This window comes from Dromaius novaehollandiae, chromosome 12 (genome assembly GCF_036370855.1).
Source record: "Dromaius novaehollandiae isolate bDroNov1 chromosome 12, bDroNov1.hap1, whole genome shotgun sequence".
In the NCBI taxonomy this organism is placed as follows: Eukaryota; Metazoa; Chordata; class Aves; order Casuariiformes; family Dromaiidae; genus Dromaius; species Dromaius novaehollandiae.
In genome coordinates, this window is record NC_088109.1 from 24,564,663 (window position 1) to 24,590,486 (window position 25,824).

The 25,824-nt window shown below is 42.4% G+C and overlaps 1 long non-coding RNA gene across 1 annotated transcript in view; it reads right to left on the reverse strand.

Moving 5' to 3' along the window:
- The window catches only part of LOC112989788 (uncharacterized), a 103,573-nt gene extending 86,793 nt beyond the window's left edge, over nt 1-16,780 (reverse strand). The window contains exons 1-3 of the long non-coding RNA XR_010391161.1: nt 16,686-16,780; nt 12,842-12,934; nt 11,466-11,688 (exon numbers count right to left, since the gene is read on the reverse strand). This is a non-coding gene — a long non-coding RNA (uncharacterized LOC112989788). The remainder of the gene's footprint in view (nt 1-11,465; nt 11,689-12,841; nt 12,935-16,685) is intronic.
- Between the last annotated feature and the right edge of the window lie 9,044 nt (nt 16,781-25,824).

Here is a 25,824-nt window from a genome sequence, read left to right on the forward strand (position 1 = left end):
TGCAAAACAAACACACACACACTCACACAAGCAGTATTTACATGCACTGCCATGCTTGTAAAAAGACAAACTTCCGAGCTCCAATCACCTGATACTTGTAACAGAAGATCTTAAATCCTTGCCAAAAAGAAAGAATGAGTAACTACTGACTCCACTGGTTACCGATCCCAGAAATCATTACTAACTTCAGGAGTATTCGGATATGTGAACAGTCCCTCTGCTAATACAGCTGAAACAGTCGAGCTCTGAAATATTAAGTAGAAATAAAGTATTCTGGGTAAGTGAGGCCCTTTGGTCTGCTCGCCACCCTGCTAAGCCTTCGGGCAATAGTCAGAAAGCTGCTCCCTTTCTCCTCTTTCCCCAGAGAAGAATAAAGGCTCTCAGAGAAGCTCAAAAAAAAAAGGCTAACCCCTGTGGAAGGCAGAACACTACAGAAGCAAAACCTCCTCTTCTTGTATCTTTGGCACAGATCCTGCGTAGATACCAAGTTTTTTTTCCTTTTCTTTTTTTTTTTTTCTTCTTCTTAAAAGGCTTCTCATGATGAAGGTCCAGAGCCAGGGTCTCCTCTCCAGCGTGTTCTCCTCCCCTGTTCTAACTTCACGTGCTCGCAGTGAGACGCAGGTCACACATCAGGCACTGCTCACCTAGCAAAACATGCATCGCAGATTCAAGATGAGCAGAGAAACACGACTTCACCTGGGCAGTAACTGTTTTCAATACCCACACCTTTGCCAATTCATTACATTATTGAATTGTAAAGCAGATAAATAAAAATGTAGCACCAGCTATAATTATCCATTTCAGAACTGGACGCTGAAGAAAATGAGATTATATATAGTCTGCACAAGTGCAGGTCCTTGACTACCCCAGCTCACTTCTTGGTCTGCGACTAGGCATCGCGTACTGGCGTTACAACGCAACGTAGGGGAACCAGCTGTAGTCTGCAGAACCTAATTTAAATTAATGTGAGAGCAGTATGTAGGGTCCTAAGGGCAATGAGGTATAAGGTAATACCTGCTGTTGATTGCAAGATGGCAGTCACTACTGTTCACTAATATTTAAGTTTCCAAGCATTTCTGATATCGCACTAATGCTCAGAGCCCCCCGCTGCAGCGCAAACCGCAGCCGGGGCGAGCGAGCGGGAGGAGAAGGGGCTAAAAGCTCCTGGCAGGAGGCACAGGCACACGCAGCTCTGCGAAGTTTTGTTATTAGCTTTCATACCGCGCTTAACTCTCCATTTGTTGAAATGTCAATCTAGGCGGCTTTATTGGTGGTCTCACCAGTGAGGTGAGACCACATGAGCAATTATGAATTATAATGGATTGCTGCTTTAAAAAAACCTGCACATAAAAAGTAATAATAATAAGTAAACCTTTTGATTTCATTAGGGGAATGAACTTCAGAGAAAACTCTGGTGACAAGTTTTAGAGAAGCAGGTCATCCCCGATACACGCAGAAAACGCATGCGAGTCTTCTCCCTTCATTCATTGAAAAAACAATCCTAAAAGACGCTAGTTAAAAAAACAACGTTCGCTTTGAAAACCTCCTCTTTTGGGGTTGTGTGCACTGCATTTACGGATTGGAAAGGATTTCCAAAGCACAATTTGCAAAAAACCCAAACATGGACAGGTCTAACCAGTCATGTTCAGGAAAGGTCTAAAACTGTACCACAAGATCGCAATGTTCCCCTAAACTCGAAAAGCTTTCAGCCTTGAAAGACTTAAATAGCTCTTTTCTAATAATCAGCTAGCTTACAAGGAAACACTATTTCAGAATCAGATTCATTAAATCAGCACAAAAACACAAAGAGACAAAACTGAGCCACATGCTAATGCAGATAAAGAACAGAACAGGCAACATAATGCTGGCTCAGACCAATCTTACCTGTTTCCGTACTTTTTGTCTACATGTTAGAACCAAGTGCTTAAGAAAGGGGAAGAAATGTTATACTGGCCAGTAATGAAAAAAACAAATACTTCTCCCCATCAAGAAATGATTGTCATATTTTCTGAAAATATCAACCTGGGGAATTTATTTAGCAAAGAGTAAATTACGTTGGCCTTGACCCAGCAAAGGATGCAAATAAGCACTAATAAATAAGCACTAATAAAGATCAGCTAACTGCAGTAAGAACGGGACTGTACCCCGCATCTCCCGCTGGGAAGAAATGAGCATCTTATTCCTAGAATCCCAACTTCTGACATGGCCTGGACCATCAGAGCTCAAAAACACTCCTGAGGTTGAGAAACTCAACTTAAGCTTTAGCCTGAGGAGGAAAAGAAAGTATAATACTTCTATCTAGAAACGCTAAAGGCATTTAGCAGGCGAGACGGCCCTGCGCTCTGGCTTTGCTTGCAGAGAAACTAAGCAGCGCCGAGCTCAGCTGAAGGTCTCGCTGTGGTCGGGATCGCTTCCCCAGCAGCGCTTGGCCACCACGCTACAGACAGCGCGCGTGGTCGCTCCCGATTCCCTCCTCTGCCTTTGCTCCTTAGCAAGGAGTTTCTAACCAATGCCTCTGCCTGGTTGAAGACATTACTGCTATTCTGCAGGCTCCATGGAAACACTGGCTTGTAACCTATAACATCAGTTCATCGACTGAAAATTGTATTTGTGCTTGTTTTAAAGCCACTGGCCAAGGCCATGGAGTATTTTATTCACGAGATTTCTGCTTTCCCCCTTGCAGAAAGGGCACTCTATTTATTTATTTATTTTTGTCATTGTCCTTCTATTCTTGAATTCAAGTGTTTTTCCTAGCATCCTGGTTCAAGTACCCCCAAGCCATATAACAGAGAACAGAAACACTTCGAATCAGAAACCGCTTTGGAATATTTAGTCCTTGGTGTCCTGCTCAAGGTCACACACTAAGTGGCTGGTGAACAAACAGATCTGCTAAGGACTGAGGAGGTAAAATCGGATTTACCTTCGGTACTAACCTAGCAATTGCACACACTCGGAATGATTATTTTCTTTCAAAGCAACACCAGACTATGAAAGACAACCAGCAATGAAAGAAGATTATGTAATTCATCTTCTTTGTTCTCGAAAAGAGACATTTTTCTAGAAAAATTTTGATCAAGAAAATTAACCAATGAAGTGCAACACTAGTTTTAAATCTCACAGTTATGGCCCTGCTGGATTACTGCCTTGGACTCTGCGTGCAAATTTACAACTGAGTGAGGGCTTTCATTAGGGACACTGCTTACAGTAAACACACAATGCCCTAAGCAGACCCTACTTCTGTGTGTGTGTATATATACATACAAAAATATACACAATAAGTATTTTTAATATTCCCCAATTCTAAGAAACACTAAGACTTGTACTGACTAATTTTCCCAACCAATATGAAAGCTGACTGGTGGAGGGAGGAAGAGACTGACACCCTAGCAGTGCTGTCGCTTATATTTTCACACTAAAACAACGCACAGTAATTTCTGATTATACGCAGGACCTGGGTTAAAACATCATGCCGAGCAGAGCAGGGTGGTGCAAAGGCGGATGGATGCCCATGCACTGCTCCGCAGCACAGCCACGGTCTGAGACTGGAAGCAAGCGTGGCCCTGGGGGGCTTTAGACGGGCAAGACCGTTCCGCATCTCCAGCACCAGCTTCCTTCATTAAGCCTGCCAACGTTCAAACAAATACACAAGACCACAGAAAGGACAATGCAAAAAATCCCAAATTTGGGGGACCTGGAAAGTAAATTTAAGTCACTTTCCCTAACAGCTGTCCTTGTCAAAGGGCCTCTTCTGCAGGCTGCTGACGTCCGAGTCTACCAGCTCTCAGAGGCTTCAGCCCTCAGAAACATCTCTCAGCATAACGCTCTTCAAAAGACGGCTCTGCTGTGCCTACCTGAATTTAAATTATTTCAGTTATCACTTAAAAAATACTGTTACTTTTAACTTTTTTTGACAGATAAAAATTGGGCACTTCATATTAGGGAAAAAAAAAGCCTGTAACCTCTTACAGATGGCATTTGAGATAACGCGTCCTTTTGCCAAGCTACTACTCAAATCACAGCAATCCAAAAGTTCACAGAAGTTGAACAATCGAAAAGTTCTGGTCGACACAGCTCTGCTCCTAGCGTGAAATGCCCTACTTAAGGTGGACCGAGACGCACTAGCTCAGCAGAGGGAGCCCAGCAGCGTTACCCTTTGCCTCCTACGAGGATTTAAGAACTGGCAGAGAACAAAGAGAGGGAAAATCTGTTATCGCATTTTTTGCTCCGTCATCTCTAATCACGTGCCATAAAGGCAATCTTAGTTCAGAGAAATAAGTTTACCAAAAGAAAAAAAGAGGTGGGGGTGGGGAGAAAAAGCAACCCCCCCCCCCCCAAGCTGTCATCCTTAAGTGCCTATTTCAGTTGGCGTTTGTCTCAGCCTGCGACTGGCTACAAAAGCCTCCAGATGTGGTGTGTGACCTGGTGCCAGCTGGGACCAGACCATCGTAACACACCATGGGAAAGAGATCATTGCATTGGTTTTTTCTTAAATTAAAAAAGTGAGAGTTGTTCATTGTCATTTTCTAATGAACAAAGTGTTTCTATTTCGTAGTCTTTGAAGAAATATTTAAGGTAGAACAGAAGTTTGCAATAGGTGAATGGTCTCTAGAGAAATCCCTGCGTCATGTTTGGAACGAGACAATCAAGGGAAACACAATTTATTTCCTTCAATTTTTAACTCTTATGACTGGCACAAGATATCACTACTAAGAATCTCTACTGGTTTTTATTCCACAGTACTAGAAAGCATTAAGGAAAAAATACAAGGTTTGATTAAGAGTTTGTACAGGAGGTAACTTTTAGAAAATAAAACAGATATTTTAGTAAACCCTTTCTAAGTTTATTTGGTTGAATAAAGCTCAGTAAAATACCTTTATGAAAACGTATCAGGTGTCATTGGAGGATCTCCATAGCCTACTCTGGGGAAGACCGGTCCCAGCAGGCAGATGAGAGCAAGGCTGCAGGCAAACTGTGACTGTGTTCCCAGCCAGCGGTCCCTCCCGGGCCACCAGCACCCCCCGAGCGATCAGGCGCGTGTGCCCAGTGCGAAACACAGCTGTGCCCCTGCACCAAGCACCCCCCGCGCGATCGGGCGCGTGTGCCCAGTGCGAAACACAGCTGTGCCCCTGCACCAAGCACCCCCCGAGCGATCGGGCGCGTGTGCCCAGTGTGAAACACAGCTGTGCCCCTGCACCAAGCACCCCCCGCGCGATCGGGCGCGTGTGCCCAGTGCGAAACACAGCTGTGCCCCTGCACCAAGCACCCCCCGCGCGATCGGGCGCGTGTGCCCAGTGCGAAACACAGCTGTGCCCCTGCACCAAGCACCCCCGAGTGATCGGGCGCGTGTGCCCAGTGCGAAACACAGCTGTGCCCCTGCACCAAGCACCCCCCGAGCGATCGGGCGCGTGTGCCCAGTGCGAAACACAGCTGTGCCGCTGCACGGGCACCACGCGCTCGGCCAGAGGCTCGGCAAGACGAGAAGAGGCAGCAGGAAAGAGCACACGTCACCACGGCGTTAACTACTCCATCAGCACTACGGGTGGTAGGTTTGAAGACGGACCCGGGGATGGAAGGCGCCACACCATGAACAACCCCCGGAGACCACGCGCCCTCCCCGTGCACACGGTAACGCGAGTCGGCAGTCATCGCCCCACTCAGGACCACAGTAACTACGAGAACACGTTTAACAAAATCCTGCAAATGAGTTATAACCCCAGTAACCTGAAATAGGAGGAGACAGGCTGAAGAAGAGGAGAGTTGCTTTGGCTTTCCAGACTCGCTGCTTACGAAGCAAGACTCTCGCTGCTCGCTTGTGCTGCAAGCGACTGCCAGAGCTACGGGCCGAGACGCTTCAAGTACCGGCACCTAACACGAGGTACGTTAAACAAAATATATGAATCTACATGACCTCCAAAATAGGAATTTTCCATAGCATTGTATTAATAGAGAGCAATAAAAATACATTCTAAAGGAACAAATGCATTAATATTCCAAAGATACATCAGCCCTGGACTTGTCCTCACTTGCACAGGAATTTCTCAGATCAGGACACCAAAAAGGTGCATAAAGGAGAATTACTAAGTATTCCTACAGCACTGACAGGACTCCACTGCGACACAGAATCCTGCACAAATATTGCCAAGATATCAGTGATCTAAGAAGATTTAAAAAATGATGACATTGTATTTTTTTAATAGAAGAACTGAAAAATTATACTGACAGTAATCCTGCACCGTAACTGCAGTATCACTAAGTTGATAAGTGGGAGTCGCATACAACAGAGGCATGTACACTGCTGTAAGGCAGGATAATTTAACAGGAAAATCAGCAGAAGGAATGATTGAACAACTTGTTCTACATTTTGGTTACCCCATCTGCAATCTTTTCTTTACAGAATATGAAATGTTAACAGAGTGATGGCCTGAAGATTTATGAATCCAATACTTCTGCTGAATGTACTAGGCTGTTTATCTTCAGATTCAATCAGTCTCTGCAAACTTATGGTAAGCAAACAGTCATAGGAGTGAGCACAGTCTCAGTCCCAGTATGATTTCCCGAAATCCATGAGCTCCAGTAGGAATGTGTGCCCACAAGCATAACGAACAGCAGCCCTCCCCGCACCGCTAGCCTTCGGCACTGACCGAGATCTGACGGGGGAACGGACAGCACAGGCTGAAAGTGACTGCTACGCACCTTGCTTTCATTTGTTTCCATTTTCAAGTGATAACGCTATAAAATTCAGTATTATTTTTAGCTGCTAGGACAGGTGGCATAAGGAGAAAAATAATACATTATTTGTATGAATGTGTGCTCCCATTCCACCCCATTCTTCACTTCGTATCAATGGGATGTACAATTACCTGATTCTGAATAAATTGTGCTGTTTTATCATCTGAGTTCCCTGCAACACAGCTACACACTGGTACCCTAAAGATACCTGAGCAGAGCAGTGGGGATTCGTTACCCATTCAGACATTTAAAGTATCATGGTGAGTTTGTCACAAAAAACCACAGACTTCTTCAGAAGGTGAGGGCCTGGGCTGGAATCCTGAATGGGCCTGAATTCGTTCTTTAGATTCGTGGCTTTCAAACTCCACGTAGGTCTTTAAAAAGACTGCAGAGAAGGTACGCATTCAGAGATGCTTGGGATGACAGTGGAATACCACCTGTATGCTCTGGCCATTTCCACCATTTCCTTCTACCAGCTATAAACGCAATACTTTGCTGCAGCTGCTTGACTGATGGGCCAGTCAAGGAGGTCCAGGTCGGGTGATTCATCAGCAGAGCCGTCCACGCTGCTGTCTCCGGTTCCCTTGCTTTGCTGGGACTGAGGTCCCTCTTTCTCATCACTGGATTTTTCAGCAGAACAACAGACTGAATGAAAAGTCTCTTGTTTGAAAAGCCTTTAGGACTACATTTTAAGTGGTATTTTCATCCCTACTCACATCTGTGTTGTGTTACTGCCCTATTGTAACTCCTCTAAGATAACCGCCCACATCAGTTCCAGCGGGTCACCATCCAGGTGGGCGGCGTAGTCTGACTAGGTGACTTTGGCCACATACTGCTTTTAGATACTTATGCACAGCTGGAAAGCGACACCATCTTCAACGGATGTTTAATTTTCGTTTTGTTCTATAGCCGTTACTTTTCTTTTCACTCTAATCTTTTGTTTCTTGCAACACAGAGTGGGACTTGACTCTTGCTCAGCATTACTGAATTTCAGTTGGTATATCTCTAGCAAGTAGCTCTGGAAGCCACCAGAATAATGAAGATCGGTTTTATATAGCTTTGAATTTATGGTTAGATTTTATGGCGTCTAATAAGCACGAACTCTGACTACAGCTGGGACACTTACAGCTCCCTTCTCCCACGGCAGATCCTCTGAAGTCTAGGCTTGAGCGAAGTGCAGAAGCAGTCTTCTGCCTCTTCCCTGATGTCCCATTTAATGTAAACTATACAAATCTAATATCTTTTGAGACTTCCCATGAAATTTGGCCAAAAATAAGTGACGGGTTCAAAACACATAGAAGACGGTGAAGACAGATAAACACTGACATTGCATAAACCTATTTCTTTGAGACACAAAGTTGCAGGAAGACATAAATTACCATTTAATACAGCCAGATCTCAGTGAGTAAGAGCACTGCTATTACAGTAAGTCAACTGAACTTGCAGCGTATCACCCTTAAGATAAGAAAGTAGTTTAACTAATAGATAAAAGCAGCTGTTGTAAAGGATTGTAAACAAACACCATTACAGCATCTTAACTGATCTTAGAAGCCACGGGCAGAATATGCTAAAAAAGCAGTGACAGGCATAGTGCTGACTCGTGACTGCGACCATATAAAGGAATATCTTGGGGAAAATTTACGTGCAGCTGTCTGATCCCTCTTGCTGTGCTCTGGACTGATCGCTCGCAATAACATCTAATAGCAGGTGCTATCCCTGTCCTTGCTGAGGTCTTGCGCTACAGCCCTGCGAATCGAACCAAAGACAGCTTTAGCGCTACGACTCCTGGGCACCCAAGAGAGGCAGTAGCATTGGCCAGAATACGTGTGTTTTGACTGATGCTCAGGTAACAAGATGCAAAACCAAATGAAGTAGTTTGATCTTTCATCCCTTTCTATTGTGGCACCAGTGAAATTCTTTTCCAGCCCGTGAATAGGAGAAGTGATGAGGTTTGCAGCAATGGAGCATGGATTAAACAAAAGAGAACTGAAAAACAGAAAAAAATTCTACGGAGAAAAGAAATTAAAACACTTAATTGCTGCTAGGAAATACACAAAAGCAAACAGAACTCTATAAAAATACATTATATGCCTGCTGCCACAGGGGACAAGCCAAAGGCTATTTAGATGCCAAACATAAAATAAATTGTGCTCCCAAAATTAGATGCAGACCGGTTTTGCACATTCACACAGCAGCTCAGCATTCAGATGAATGCATTACAAAGAATACAAGGCATATAATGTTTGTCACCGTTTCTCATTTCCTGCTTCCATCTGTTCAGACCCAATTGAAATCTGCTACTGTACATTGCACAAGCTCTTTTCTCGGGGCCTAGCTGGCTATTACCATAAAAGGTGAGTACTAAAAAGGCTAATGTTAAATATGCTGCCAGTATTTTGTACACAAAGAAGTACAGTGCCATTTCTGTAATACTGTAGGGTTTCGAGGCAAGCAAAATGCCTAGCAAAATTAAAACAAAAATAAAGGAGGAAAAGCCATGCTTCCCAATCTGCTTCTAAGGCTGTTACATGCTACCAAAGCTGCGACACTCTTTAGCAATAAGACCCAAATGAAACCTACAATTAACTCCACCAAGAGAAAAATGAAGCATCACAAGAGAGAAAAAATGTGCACAGTCTGCTGTTTTTCTTAGGATCCTTCAAACATGGAAGCTAAATTAGACTGCAATTTTAATTACATAAGCAACTCACTGCAAATATTAGCTAGATGATTTATTAAAATAAAAGCCATCAATATTATCTCTATTACAAGTGGGGAAATGACATGGTAAGTGTATTCTCTTCGCTTCTTTAACTCTTTGGGAGGACCCACATTTTATAAAACTTCTAAAATCGCTGGATATTGCAGCTAAGCCTCCCTCAGATATCTGCATGGAGTTAAGCAGCAGCAGCTCTCTGCAGGTTAAACAGTGGTATTATGAGCTCTTAACTGCACACACACAAGCTGTCAATCACCACCCGAAAGATAAGAAGTTCAAGTAGGCTCCTTCACCTGAGCGTGCTGAGCACCTGGCTTGGTTTCAAGGGTTTATGGTGTCGGCAACTCACTACTCTTTTATTATCCAATTTGGGATTAAGAAAGTCAACTATTCCATATATAAATAATAGCAAACTCAAAGTCTGAATCATGAACAATGGCTTATATTATCTAAATATTTGTTTTCAAACCCTTGTATTATTTTCCATTTCTTCTCTAATCATTTTTGATCCATGCAGTATTTTAAAAGAATATAAGTAAAGCACTTAAGTATTTCATGCAGTGAAAGGTACGGCTTTTGTTACACAGAAGGTCAGACGTGATTATCGTAACTGGGTCCTCTGGTTTTAAAATTCCTAAATGTTTAGTTTCTTCAAAGATCTGCTCGTGCTAACCACGGAGAAGGCTGCAGCAACGTGACTGTGCCACAGCAGGGTAAATTCCAAACAGCTCTGCTAGGAGCGTTTCCACCAGAACAGGTACCAGTAAATCTGACTGGATAATGAAGAAATAATAAAAATTTAATGCTTTGATAGGGATAATGTGGATTAGCTAGGAAAACAGATACAGAATAGCTGGATATGGGAAAACAACAACATATTTGATGACCAACCACAAAATAGCCTTGAAGTTCTCATCTACAAAAATTGCCGAGTAACAGATCAGTACTAAAAAGTGATGCTCTTGAAGTTCAACCGAGATTTTCCCGTCAATAACCTTATGTTTATAGTAATAATGCTCAGCATGTTTCATGAAAACATTCTATACTGTTCATGTTTATTAATAAACAGCTATATGTGGCAAGAATCACAGAAACTATTATTAACTCTCCAACTATTAACATTCAGTTGTCACATCCACCTCTTTTTTCATATTTGTATTTTTATTTATTCATTTACTTTTAGACAGTACAAAGAAAACCTGTACTGCTCTCCAATACTTGTGTATCAGGAAAAGAATAGCCAAGCAAGATGTTCTTTTGTATTTTTTCCACACTACAAAGACAGATCAGTCAGTATTCAGGTACTCATAAGAAAAACAAAACAAAACACAAACCCCTTTATAGTCTACTTTCTAAAGAGGTATAATATTATGGTTTTTTGCAATACTTATATAAAAAAAAAAGCCTGGTATGCATTTTTCCTAGACAGTCAACTGTTTATTATTAATTTTTGTTTATATCTGCAGGAATATCATAATATCATCATTTATTTCTGCAAGAATTTTGTCTAAACATCATTACAACCTTTCTCCCTCTGAACCCAAACTGTCACAGATGGCCAACCGGCTTTAAAACGTTTCCTTTTCAAACGCTGGAAAAAGGAAGGCTGATGGGTTCTTCCACGTCCCCTCTCTGAAACCCACGCAACGAGCGTTTTAAGCGTTACTGCAGAGAACATCAAAAGTCTTGCTCTAAACCATTCCAGAGAAACATCTGCACATTCTCGCCACTGAAGTGAAGCACTAAAATTTTATAAGGTTTAAATAAAACAAGCCTAGTAGCTAATACCACAAGTTGGCATTTTACCAACTGCCAGAAGCAGATCAATAAATAACTGACCATCTCAAATTAAGGAGAAAGGCTTAGCGAAGTATTATCAGTAACCTGAACTACAGGGGAAGGGCATGGGAGTTAAACTGTGCTACACAAACATTTTTAAAGGGGGAAGGTAAGTTTTGTGTTTACCCGGTGTAAGCAGCTTCTTTAGGTGCCCCAGAAGCTGACAAGTAGTACTCACCTCGCCTCTTGGGGCCAAGGCTGTCTCAGGAAGTCCTCAAGCTCCAAGCTGCTGAAGGCTGCGAGGGCATTTTGAGGAAACAGCAGTGGGTGCTTGCCCTGTCGTGTGTTCCTTGGTGTCCACTCCTGGCCACTGGAGACACGTCGCTGCGCTGGACGACCCTTGCGTTTGACCCAGCTGTTTGGGTGAGGACACTGCTGCCTCCCACACTGTGATCTCCCACCTGCGTTTTTAATAAACATTACCAAAAAATAAATATTACCAAAAAAAAATTGGTAAAATTTTAAATAAATAAAACAATTGATGAGTACTGCAAACAAATTATATCTCAGCTGGCATACGTGCAGAAAAATCAGTGCCAAACTACTTTCCGCATCCGCTCTAAAGACCACCATAAAACTGTGACTTATTGCAAAGGAATCTTTCCTTTTGAAAATCTATAAAATGTGCCAACACATTTAAGACATAGCTTCGTTCTTTTTCTTTATACTGCTTAATTTGACCGTATTGTGTGTTGCACTATCCCAACATTGATGCTATATTTTTTTTTTGGCCAGGTATTTCTAAAGTACTTTACAACGCAATCTATAGAAGGTCAAGTACAGAAGTTATTTATAACCCTGAAGGAGGCCTGTTTGTTGCTCTCCCCTCAGTACACGGCTTCCAAAGCTTCACCTCACACGAAGTTGCTCTTTCCAGCAATTTACGACCCCGAAGGAGAAAGGGCTCATTCCTCAGTTATTTGAAAAACAGTATCACATAAAGGTCTAGCAGTCATCAGGTCAATGATCGCACACAGAATAGGCCAGGAGAGAGCTGGAAAATTCATCTCACCCATACAGAAGTGATAAGGAAACAAGTGATTCATTCATTAGTGATATTTCTTCTCTATTCAAAAGCTTTACTATCTGTTTTTGCAGACTGAAAAGTCTCTTGTTAAAGATGTCATCTTTCTCTACCTCTAATCACGCTTGCATTTCGACTCTTTTGCAGAGAACTTTTCAGATTTAAAAATCTGTACAGACTGAGGACCAAGAGTAACTTCATACATAAAGGTAACAGGAAAAAGTATCACTAAGGAGTAACTTAAGCAGTTGGGCTTTATTTAGTTGTTATAAAAGATGCTGCTGTGCGGAGAGCACTGTATATAACACAACTGGAATGATTTCTTTCTTTCTCGAGTGCATTTACTGTGAATAGTAATTCTGGAATTCAAGGATTTTCCATAGACAAACTACTTGGCGTGCAGGCAAATGCTGTACAAAGAGACATGGACAAGGCAGCCAGCGTGGGCAGGTCGCTGGGTAACTGCTGTGAGATGCAGAACTGGGGCCCCACCGCCGGCCCCCAGACTTGCGCTCGGACACGGCACTCACCCAGGCAGGTAGAAGAGGAACATGGTTGATGGTCACGTGCAACATACGCTCTCCTACCGCCAGTGAGGAAATCCCTGCTATTACTCTGATGTGCTATTTACAGAAGAAAAAAAGAAGAAAACACACAAAGACTCATTCTGAAGGAATTACGGAAGTGCTGGATAGGGAGAATCTCAAATAACTTCCTATTTTCTTAGCAATAACGTGACATTAAAATAGACTCCTTTTCCAGGCTTTTAACTAGCAGACTTCCAAGACACACAGCTAACAATAACGTCCTGAGATGACCATAATGTGAGTGTCAACAAAGAATATATTGGATGGATGGGTAGTCTCATTTCCACCCTAATGTCAAATAAAATTGCAACACTCAAGCCTGAGAAAGATCCCAACAGAAACGCAGGCAGCAGGATGTCAACGTATCAGCAAGAACGAACATGAGCTGACATTCTGATGGAGACCAGGGATCTGTAAAAAACTGCTGTAATAGCCATCACCTACCCTGCTAGGGTGTTTGAATGTTAAAATATTGTAGTGTAGAACACAATATTATGCTGTGAATGTTTGTTTTATTTGTTTTTAATTCACGAGTAAAACCTTTTCATGAGGGGAGGCTTTTCAAGCAGGTTGCACATCATAGGATATATTCAGAAGAAACGACTTTTATTGCTTTCTGGCGGACGCTGCCTAAGCACCTGTACGCTCTCAAACCCCAGTGTAAGAGAAAGGCACCGATCTCAAAGCAGGCCTGACACGCACAGCCTTCAGTCTACGCCGCACTGCTTAACATTCAGAGTGAAAAGGCAGGAGTGCGTCCGGGAAGACGAAAAACCATTGGGCCCAGCGTGGGACCATCCTTTTACTACTCCATACTCCCTGCCACGCTGGCTAATTAGTTTTTGAATGACCCAAGTGTTTTTGTCACAACATCCTTAACTACTATTGCTATTCCATGCTTCTTAATTATCTGGAACAAAACAAAACACAAAACAAGAGAATTGCCCTGAAATACACAGTGAAAACAGAGAATGAAGTTGCACATGATGGAGTGACCATGAGGCCCTTAAGAAGCAGCAAATCAGAAAGGGAATAAAATGTTTATTGGAGTAAGAAGTTCTTTAAAACAGACAGACATACAAAAGGATGGATACCAGATTTTTTTTTTTTTTTGGGGGGGGGGGGAGGAGACTGCAGCAAACAGCATGGGTAAAGAAGTTCTTCAATGACTAAACACAACACCAATACAGACTCTGAACCCGTCTGCAAGACCCTGCTAGAGCCAAGCAGCTGGATGCCGAGGTACCGTGAGGTTTTGCAGGGGAGCAGAGGGTGGGACCGTCCCCAGTCCCACCCTAGGTAAGGTGAATGCTCTCAAATGTCTAACACCACAACTCGACCAGAATGCTTGCTAGACCTATAGGCCTCTAATACACCACTTATTATTTTACTTAATTAGGAAACAGGCAAACTATTTCCTTCGCAGGTTCCAGTCACACCTTGTTACAAACCTGTATTCCTCCCACAGCGAAGAGAGGAAAGGGAAATGAGACTGCTCGGAAGCGAACGTGCCTTCACTGCTTGGTTAAGTGACTGAGGTTGAGATATCCAGAAAATCCTACATTTTCCAGAAGGAAAACTCCAGTTTTTACATGCACCTTTACATCAACAGTAAATCCCTCAAAATAAAGACTTTCTTTACTTATGAATGTGACAGCCCATCGGTCTTCACCTAGCTACAGAAAGCCCCTGCCTGCCGACAAACAAAAACAACGGCCTTGTTGCTAGCAGGGAGCAGCCTGCTACCTCCTTGTTAGCTATCGCCTGGAGGTATGCACAGCAACTCACAGAAAAATTGTAAAGATCTTGCTATATAATTCATGAAACAGAAGGATATTACATAAATTAGGTAAAAGCCTCTTGAACTCTCAAGTCGGCCTGAAGACCTTTCACCCCAAAATAAAAATTTCAAATTTATCAAATACAGGAATAGAAAGTGAATGTCCAGTTCTTCCTATAGAGCAAATCTGCTGCGTATCTGCAATATAACGTTGCGCTTTGTCATAAGCCTCAAACAGACAGAAAGTGTTTGTGTGAGAAGAAAAACGCACTAAGCGCACTGAACCCGGGGGAGCTGCAGGAGGTCTATTTGCTTGCTTTCTAAATCAGACTTTTAGCAGTAGCATGGAAGACATAAGACACTAAGTACGCATAACTTCTCTCTGAAAAGTAGGCTCAGGATTAATGATTACAGCAATACTGAAATAAGCAATCGCTGGAACAAAGAACCAGCAGCCAAAACACCTGACAGAGATCGACACACCAACTGGATACTGAAAGCAGCAGCACAGAAAAAAATCCTAATATTTCACTTACTGAAGGTCCAACACATGAGAGCAGCATTATCTTCCACTGATCCATAGAGCAAGGATCTCTAAACCGACATAAAGCCGAGACTACAGCATGGATAAGAGGGCTGCTAAGCTCACCCAATAAAGCCACAAAACCAAACCAGGTCTGCAGCTAGAATTACAGGACTGGTGAGCAGCAGCATTATTTCCTGAGTTTCAGATTTTTATTTTTTGTATTCTTTAATATAATTTAATATAATAAACAGTCATAATTCATGACACTGATTTACTAGTGATATAAGTAATTACATTTCTTATTTATTCAGTAATAATTGCATGCGTTCATTTCTTCCTTATAGAAATCTGAATGACTGTAATGGACCAACTGCTCTAAAGAGTAGAGGCGTAGGCAAGGGAAAGGTCAGTTTTACATAATACGCCAGCAAACAGACTAAGAACTAGGAGTCTTCAAAGAAGTGGCTTTTAAAGGGTTTAATCTTGATGCTTTTTCTTGAAAAATAGAAAAGTAAATACAAAGTCCAGATATAGAGAATAATAAAGAAGAGTAGTAGAGTAGGTTGAACAGGAAGGTGAAAACAAAGCAGGAATAAATTCAGATTTTTCTTCAAACACTGTGTCAGCATCATATGAACAGTAACCTGTCTTTAACCAGAACACCAAATATGCTTTGCCAGAGCCCCTGTGATCTGACTCCAGACAGTATTTTGCCACGTCACAGGTGCCAAAAAGCAACTTGGACAATAACTAAGAGAAGCTGAACAACAAGGTGTCACGACCTGGTTACTATGTCAGCTGCATGATTACATGGATAAAACAGAGATTTTAGTTCATGTACAAGTATGACAATAAAGCAAGCCACCATCGTCATCTCTACATCATGAGAAGATGGTAAAGGTCACTTATTCGGAGCAGTGCAGGAATGGGCGTGCTGTGAGCCGGGCAGGAAGGCTGCCCTGCGATGCAGCACAAGAACAGGACATCGTAAAGACGGGCACAAACCACCAATTTTAATTCCATTGCTTTCTGGGTTTTACTTTAGGCCCAGTGTTATCTTAACATTCTCCCTGGCTCCCGTAATTAAATTCACTAATCCCCAGTCTTAAGGCATCAGCAAGTTAAGCTAATTTAAAGTTAGTACCTGAGCTCCTCACATTCTCCCCCCACCCTCTACAAAGAAACAAAGTATTGAGCCTTTCCTTCAAAAAGTGGGTATTTTTGTTTCTACTTCAACCCCTCCTTCCCTGTCCTCATTCTGTATTTTAGGGGCTAGGAAGGAGGGTAAATATATTAGTTCATGAAGATTTAGATATATCTGGATACTTAACCAACCTACAGAAGTGCATCTCACAGCATCCTCCTTATGCAGTTGCTTGATATTCCCAAACTCCCAAGTTTACACTGTATTTGCAAACTCGCACGATCTGTTTAACATCCCTTATTTTGTTTCAGGGTGCTAGGATTCCTGAGAGCAATACCTGAGAAATCAGCCTGTCCCTCGTACCTTCTCCCACTGCGATCCTGGCAGGCATCGCGGGCTGAGCGGGACCAGGTAGGCATGAATCTGCGCACTGCGGACAAACACAATTACTAGATAAAGATCTCATGGAAACATGAGCAGCTGGAACAATAAATTTAGCCTATTATCTCCAAAGAAATCACCTAAGCTTCTCCATCACTTCAAAGTAATGTTCATAGGTCATCCTTTTAATTATACAGAGAACTTTTCCCCAAATATTTCCAGTTCTACAGTCCTCCAACAGCCTTTTCTATCTGCAGTGCTAACCATCTTGTGGCCCAGTTTTAGGTTTGGCAAACGTTTGTTCCCTGCTTTAAATTTCTTCTTGCAGTTCCAAATAACACAGTGTCATTTACTTCTTGTCCAAAACTATGGCATCTGCTTGTACAATTTCTTCAGCTACTCTCAGCTGTGAGATTAACTGATGTGCAACTACAAAATATTAGAAAACAGTGCTGGGGCACACACAGAATGTCTGCAGCGGCAGTCACTATCTCCAAGAATACGACCACGTGGCGTGTTGTTTCAGACGGTCTGCATATGCACGAGCCACGGGCAGATGCACTCAGGTTGCTATCGAGGTAACAAATGCAAGTTTGGCACATGAGACTGAACGCTGCAAGCTCTGTTTTTCCTGTAGACTGGCAAAAAGCTATTAAATGTGATCTAAAAGGATCATCTTTACTATTCATGAAATCTCTAACCTATGTCCAAAATTTCAGTAACTACTGTTTCATTGCATTGTTAATGTTAAAAAAAAAAAATCTTACTCGAAGCCATACTTTCATTCATCTTCATATTTCGTGATTTTCTGGCAAAGCTTTTAATTAGATGTATCACTTTCCAAGTGGATTTCTTCTCAAAATACTTGTTAGATGCAGCACAATTACAGTTACCGTTGCTCTATTCTCTTCCAAATGCTTCTAAACCAACGCAAATCCCAGGAACACAATATGAGTAAAATGAATAAACACAAAACTTCTTTCCTACACTTATCTTACTAAACTCCAACTAAGGAATAAAGACCTTTCCTTTGGTCAAGTAACTCACCCCTTGGCCTCAAGCCTCCTAAATACACTGAAGTTCATTAAATAACATCTGACCAGATCTTAATTTTTCTTTAGAAACAGCTCATAAAGTACAGCTTCAAAGCCTGAAATGCACCCTTACTGTAGTTATTTCTTCAGAAAACTGTAAGCTTGGGATCAGAGACACTTTCAGGACATCCGTGTTTTGTGCCCCCAACCTCAAATGGTATCTGCTACTCTCTGGCAAAGTGCGGTACCACAAGAGCAGGAGAGCCCCCAGCTAGCACCACCTAACAGAACAGCTTTTTTTTCTTTTTCAGAGGGCAGGTCAGCATTACGAACCTGAACAACCCCGTTTTAAGCCTCACTGATGAGGTATCTCGAGGATCCGTATGCACAAAGCAAACTAAGCAGGCAGAGCAGGCTCTAAGATCTCCATTCCCCACGTCCTGACCTGAACACAGCAAGCCAACCGCACATGCGGAAGGGCTGCATTAACTTGCAATTATTCTGCATTCACAGAGATAGACCACTTCATTCTGTGTGAGAAGCTATATATTAACAAACGAGTGACGTATGACGTTCCCGTATAGAAAGACCAAGTTTTGCATGAGTTGGAGGTGGCAAACTTAAAGCCCACATGGGAAGTCATCACTGATGATGTATAGTTTCAAAAAGAGTATCTGAAATGCACCAGGGTAAAGTAGAAAGAGAGCAAAACCTATCACTGGCATCCCCTTCTTGAAGAAGTGGGGAATGATTCAGTGAGGGACACCAAAATCTCAGTGTATCCTGTTCTTCAGAAGGTTTTTCAATAGACCTTACCAACTACTATCTTAATTCATGTCTCAGTAAAACAAAACGTGCAAAGTTAACCCTAGGGGTTTGCTCCTGTTTCATCTGATGAACAACAATTCTGCCATTCGTTTCCATGAGAGCAAGATCACTCCCTCGTTATTCACCACGCATATTCCTTCTCCGAGCGAGATGGTGCGGAGAGGAACCGCATGCAGTATCTGAATGCATCAACATATTTTTTACTGCCATAGCAAATAACAACTAGCAGAACCAGAAGCAGACAGTCATCCATCTATCACTCTAGAAGATGATAGTGCTTGTTAAACTTTGGCTTATCCTGCCAAATTTTTTTACGTTAAGCTTTCAAAAGGTAGTTAAGAAACTGCAGAAAAATAATGGTCTTTCTTGTTTATTCCCTAATTGCGCATGCATTGAGACAAATTTAAAACAGTGTACCTTAGAACTTACATTTTAATGATGCTTTTACTGTGGTCTGAGTGCTAATGCCCTCATTTTTATTACTTATTGCTGCCTTTTAGTGATTGCTCAAAAAAAATCTCATGTTAAGAAATGCTTACAGGGCATTGTAATTATATATTGTATATATTAAAGTTACAGTTAAAGCAGACAAGAATTTAGTTTATGAAAAATATATTTATTGTGTATTACAATTTCCTTGTTATAGTCTCTCATTAATGTACACGGCACTTAAAGTCTTGGCAAGAACCTTTTGAATACATGGCAGTATAAATGCATTTTCCATTTAAATAAAAAGTGGTAAATCAATATTAAAATGATGCTTTGCAGTTTTCCTAATTTGGTATACATATGCCTCCTTTTAATGTATGCAATCCCAACAGCATTCCTTCTGTCCTACTGTCCTAGCAGCAATTAAGCAAAAAGGCTTAAATTTAATGTTATTTGAAAAAGGCTTTCAACTGTAGGTTCATTTGTATTTGCATCTTGGTTTCCAACAGCCGCCAAGGTCAAGCAGGATACCAAATTTAGCCTCCTGTTCTCTGCATAGGAGTTATCCTCCTAACCAGGTTTCTTAAAGTGAGTATCCCCTCCCCTCGCACCAGGACAGGCAGTGACTTCCATAAAAGCAGTACAGGACTTGCATGTTTTCCCTGAAGCTTCACAGGAATGGATGCAGATTCTCCAGCACACACGACCGAATTCAGCATCCCGGTACGAGAGAGGAGTAGGGAACCCGCACTCCAAGATAAAGATATTCACGTACTGAGTGACAGTGCAACGCTTCGGGAGTGCCAGCCTGACCCTGACATCAGCAGCACATCAGAGACCAAACTTGCCTTTTTGTTTCTGTAAATTCTGAAAATGCAAGATTCTACTATTTGAAATAAAGGAGCGCTTTCTTTCATTACAGTACTATGCACAGAATTGCAGCATTTAGCTTTCATATAAGCTGCTTATTAAAACGTGTAAGAATCGCGCCCAGCGCTCCTCCAGGAAAGGCCAGCAGTGAAGGCAGCCTGCTAGTCACTACGCAGCAGTAGGTTTCTCATCTTTCACCCACCCAATAACACTTAGCCACAGTCTTTTCCATAACATACCACGCGAATCACGTTAGAAATTTATTGCAAGCTACAGATATTCACAATTCAAACCTTCACGACAACTGGGGAGGATTAATCTCACCAAATGGCAGCAGTCTGCGTTCAGACTAGACCGCAAAATGAAGCAGCGGGGTAGGTCCCTCAGCTGAGGACAGTTTCCTCCAGGAGATCCTGGGATCGCACTGGTTGCGATGCGAACATACCTCTGCCTCTCCCTGCTGACAGCGGGAACCGCGTGGAAGAGGCGCCTAACCCCCCCCGGGCTGGGCAGGCAAATCTATTCCCCCCAGGAGGCCAGAGAAAAGTTAAGGCTAGCCTAAATTCAGGTGGAAAAACAGAACTCTCTCAAATACAACAGAACTGTTACGGACTAAGAAAAGTTCCACTTCAAAGAATCAATACTGAGTCTCATATTTTCACTGCTATGTATCCAGGAGATAGAGCTAATGAAATCGGCACTACAATCTCTGCTGTAAGATTAGATCATGTGAACCTTGAAAGATTTTGTATTGGTTATTCTTATTTTCTGTCTCAGCTTCTACAGTGTCAAAGCACCATACTGCAGTGCACAATGCTTTACGCTGGAGAGAAGGCAGTTATGACCTTTCCAATCTTTCTATTTTTTAAATCAGCTGTATCATTTCATATCTGTCTTCAGGCCTGAGGTTAGCTCAGAAATAAGCACAAGGCTTCTCAGGACAGCAGAAGCACATGAAACACTGAAACCATATTCCATCCGCTTCTCACAAAGAAACGACGTGACGTGGAAGGTAGCCCCTTGCCCTTCCTTCTTGATAGCTCTTTCCCAAGACAAGAAAAATAATGCAAAGTTTTCAACCTGGCAAGATAGATTCTATTTAATTTCCTACAAATAAAAATCATCCTTTTGGTAAAAGCTTTCAAAGCATGAGGTCTTTTTTTTTTTTTTTTTAAAGCACATCTCTCTCATAACTACTGTGCGGGACAGATATAAGGTATGTTTAACCTAATCAGATCTGCAGACATTACTCCTAAAAAATATTCTCAAAGGCCCCAAAACACTTATAAATATAAGCGCCATATGAAAACAGTAAAGAAGCATTAACTGTAGTGGGATATTATCCTCAAATTTGAATACGGATCTATTTACACAGGTCTGACACAACATTCCTACCATGCAAGTTTTGTGCTGTCTTAAGGCTTCAACCAGCTCAAAAAAGTCACGTAACAGGCCCAAACAACAAGTCCAAAAAGTCTAAGAGGAAAGCAGTCAAATAACAAACAACAATTTACCCCTTCCTCACACTTAGCCAAATTATAAGCTAGTGTTCTCTATACAATGTCTCAGCAGGAGAGGGCTAATGACTTTTTCCACCTTAAAATCAGCTGTTCCACACTGTGCTAGATAAGTCTCACTGAGATTGGTGAGGGAAGGCTGAAGTCACATAAAAAATAAGGCTCTTAGGGCACAAAAGAAAAAAAAGAATATTTTAAAACTAAAATTAGTCATACAGTTTAATATCAACTTTCTAGCACCAGCTTCTCCCCCCGCTTAGATTAAATCAAAAGTATGTTACCACAAAGTAGCTATATTCAAATTTAGCCTTAGGTGCAAGCAAGATGATTTTAAGAAGGAACCAGAATACAAAATGTTACAGCTTTATTTATCCAAGGTAATTATATCCAGCATACCTCACCCCAGAGAGCACTTCCTTTGTTTCTTAAAGTGTGCAAGGCTTCATCATTCGAGACAAAGTTTTCCCATTCCCAAATTTAATTATAAGTATACACTCCACGAAAATACATCAGAACAGGTGCCCATTCAATCAGAAAATACTCCACAATTTACTGCCAGCTTTTTATTATTGTGATATTAAAAAGAAATAACAAAGTGGGTCTGAACATGGAGAAGATTTCCACCCGTGCATTATTATGAATCACTCTGCAAGGTCAGTTATTTACTGGCAGCTGCAGACTATCAAAATTTGAAGATAGTTTTCTGCCAATTACATAAATGTCAACACACCCTCAGGAATGAAGCCTCTTACCCGGTTTATTTTCCCTAACATTAGTTTCTCCCTCGTGAAGAGAGGGAGGGAAGCAGCCAGCTAATCAAAATGACGAGGGACTGAGACTAGCTTGGCAAGGGAGCAGGCAGCCCACGGAGGGACTTCGTGCTCTCCTGAGAGCGTCCCGCGGGACTCAGCTGCCATTAAAACGAGACACGTTCTCCAGCGCAACACAGCTACGTTACACAGAATTCAAAAAAGAAAGTTCTCCTTTGCCAGGATTTCTTCCTGGGAGTCTACTCAACCGGATGACTTTCAAAGACTAAACATGTGCCTTTACCTAAAAAATACATCCTGTTTCTACACTGTGGTCACTTACGAGCTGACAGGTACGGTGTCTGTTTCTTAAACCCCTAACTTTTATGAGAGAGAAGTGGAAAAAGCAAAACACAACAAAGCACAACTCTTCTTCCACCCAGCAGACGCACCAAACATCAACACCGTGCAGCGTTACCCCCATGCACCTCGGAGCTACCTACCACGGCCTCTTCCCGAACCTGTGAGAAACCTACCAAGTTACGGAAATTTTCACACAGCAGTTTTTCAACCCTTCAGTTCTTTAATGTAAAAGGAAAAGATTCTTCATTTCCTTTAAAACACGGGAAATGTTAGTTCACTATTTTGATCCCCTAGCATAACTATCCATCCCAGTGGTCCATAAAACTGCCAACGGCTCAGACTTCTTGTTTCTTTTTGTCATCTAAAATAGCCTGTACTACCCGGCCCTGCCGTTCTTACCTCTGCCAGTACTCTGTGTGCAGTAATTAAATAAAATTGTCCCTTTCCCTGCCAAGATTTTAGAGGGACTGAAAGATAAGTTCAGTGTTTGGATCTCAGCCGTAATCAGCTTATATTTCTTGGTATCAACGAGACGTTCAGAACAGCTATATAAAGCGCACCACCTTGGAGATCGATAGCACGCGTTATTTGTTGACGTGACGCTGCCGCTCTGCCCCGTGTACAGCCTGAAGCAGCAGTCAGTCGGCACCGTCGGCAGCACAGGGGACCTGCGCGGCAGCGTGAGGCTGGCACCGGGCTGGGCACCGAGCCCCCGCACAGCGCGCGGCCTGCGTCCCTCCAAGGGCAAGGGGAAGGCAGCGAGGCACAACGAGAGACTGCGACGTGCCTTGCAAGTGCAAAGCGCACAATTCCTTTTGACCAAAGCAAACTTTATTTCTGTGGTTCTTCTGGAACAGATGAAAATACCTGGAGCAGTTTGGCTGCTACAAATACTTTCCGCTCCAACAAGAAAGCCTTTTTAGAGATGCATACCTAAACCAGTGGCATTACAGTAAACACTGACAATGTCAGCCTGTGGCACGGATAAGCGTGTCTGATGACAATGAGACAGCCGTGCTCACAAAAGAGATTCAAAGATACCTGTCCTCCGAAAAGGTATACAGCAGCCCAGTTTCCCCTCTGCCCAAAGATGATGCACAAACACAAAAATAAGCGTTGCCAACTCCACCTGACAGAAAATATGCTTCAAAACCAACATTTTTGCCCACGGACATTCTTCGAGTATCACTGGGGGTCACAAAATGAACGCGGAAGAACTGACACAGCAGGGCAGGGCAAGGGTCCAGCCAGCAGAGCGCCCGGCCTGAGCGCAGCCGGGCGGGATGGGGGGCACGAGGCCGGCGCGACCCCTCCTTCGCCACGCATGCCTCCCGGCCCACACCGAGACCGCTTCGTTCGATGCTCCCTAGGGAGCCGGCCTCCAGAAATCCCTTGGATCTCTTTTTCAGCAGTTATAGCTTAAGCCTCTGCGACAGGCTGTGCTGATGAGTCCCACTGTATAACTACACGCTGTGAAGAAAAAGTGCTTCCTTGCAGTCGTTTTAAACCTGCTGCCTAATAGTTTCACTAAGCAGCCCCTGCGTTTTGTATGAAATACTACCTACTCGTTCCTGAGTATGTATTTTTTTAATAGAGAAGCATCATATGTATCATCAGCAATATTTATCACTTCGCTGTCCACTCCTTCCCCTGACCAGCTACAACCGCGCTGACCAGAACAAGCGCTGTGATTAATCCACACGCGCATGGAAGCCTCCCTCCATCCAGAGGCCTTCGGGTTCCCCCTTCGTTTCCTACACACTAACAAGCTACTAATCCATTTCACGCATGAGTAACATAGCTGTTTCCAAGCGACCTTCCTGAAAGCCCTTTGAAAAATCTAAGTAGACTATAGTGGCTGGATCACCTTTTTCCAAAAATGCATGAAGTCCCTCAGAGAAATCCAATTGATTTGTCAAGCATGACTCCCTTTAAAAAAAGTTATGTTATCTCTTCCTATTATACCGTATTAATGCATGTGTCTGAAAATTACAATCTTCAGTATATTATCCCAGTGTGCTGGTGTAGAGGCCACACTTGCTCACCTGTAGCTTCCCAGATCACCTCTCCTATTCCCCCACATTAAAAAGTGTGTCCTTTCATCTCCACAACACTGAGGCCGATTTAAATGACAGGTTACTCCACCGTTAATCGTCCACATTTAAGCCCCCTCTCACCAAGGTCCCCACCATCTGCTCCCGGCCGGCTGTTACTTCATTGATCGTTTAACCACCTCCCTCTGACACATCGATTCGTGACGGCTCCTCAGACTCTCCCACAAGAAGAGGGGCTGGCAGGGAGCCTCCCTCAGCGCTCCCGTAGTGCGGCTCAGGGTAAATAGCGCATTTAACTCCTCTCCGGTTACATTACTTTCCTTGACTTGTATTATTGTTTATTATTTATTTATTAGCTATTAAATGCAACAGCCTGACTTCAGGAGCCATCCTGCTAAAGAACTGGTTTCAGAGTGCTTTATTACGACCGTAGGCGCACCAGCTTCCTTCTGGCTTATCTTACGGTTTTAATTTAAATTAATCGGAACATATGCGTTTTTCTATTTTCCATCTTTTGTTATTACTTGTACTTTAAAAGGTCTCTTTTACTTCCATTTTTAATCATGCTAGCTTCTGGCATCCTTTCCAAGACATGGTGCCTGAAAGCATTTTGCTCTCAGATGTTTTTTTTAAATTCCTTTTACACAGACTTGGTCTGCAAGCGTGCTTGTGGAAGTTACACGTTTTACTGTGCTTGATTTCTTGTTCCCACCAGGAGGTCAAGTCTGAATATCTGACGACAAACTTCACAGTGGCATCTTGATTCCTGTGCTGGTCACTACGCAGGATTAACCCAAGATTTGCTCCACCTTTTCTGATGGGGTTTCTCATTTTGCTCCAAAGAAACAGAGGTTTATGAAATTTAAAGTCTTTAGCCTCTGCCTTCAGCCCTGTAGCCAGCCAGTATACACCTAACTAAAGTCTATTTTCTGCTTTTGCAGCTTCTCTAATCTCACTTACTTTTTCATGGACAGTATGACTATATAATGTGCATACCTCCCAGAATTATAATCCTTGAATTTTTAATTCATAGAATTTTTGCAGCTCATTTTGATACAATTAATTTACCCTATTTGCCTCTAAGCTATCTTGAATATATATAGCACTATTCCTCCATAGCGTGTCTTATTCTATCATTCTTATATAATTTTTACCCTGCAATAACACCATCTCTCTAATTATCTTCCCTCTTTCTTCAGAGAACACATAAAAGTATATGATGCTTGCCTGAAGAGGCAATTTCATGATACA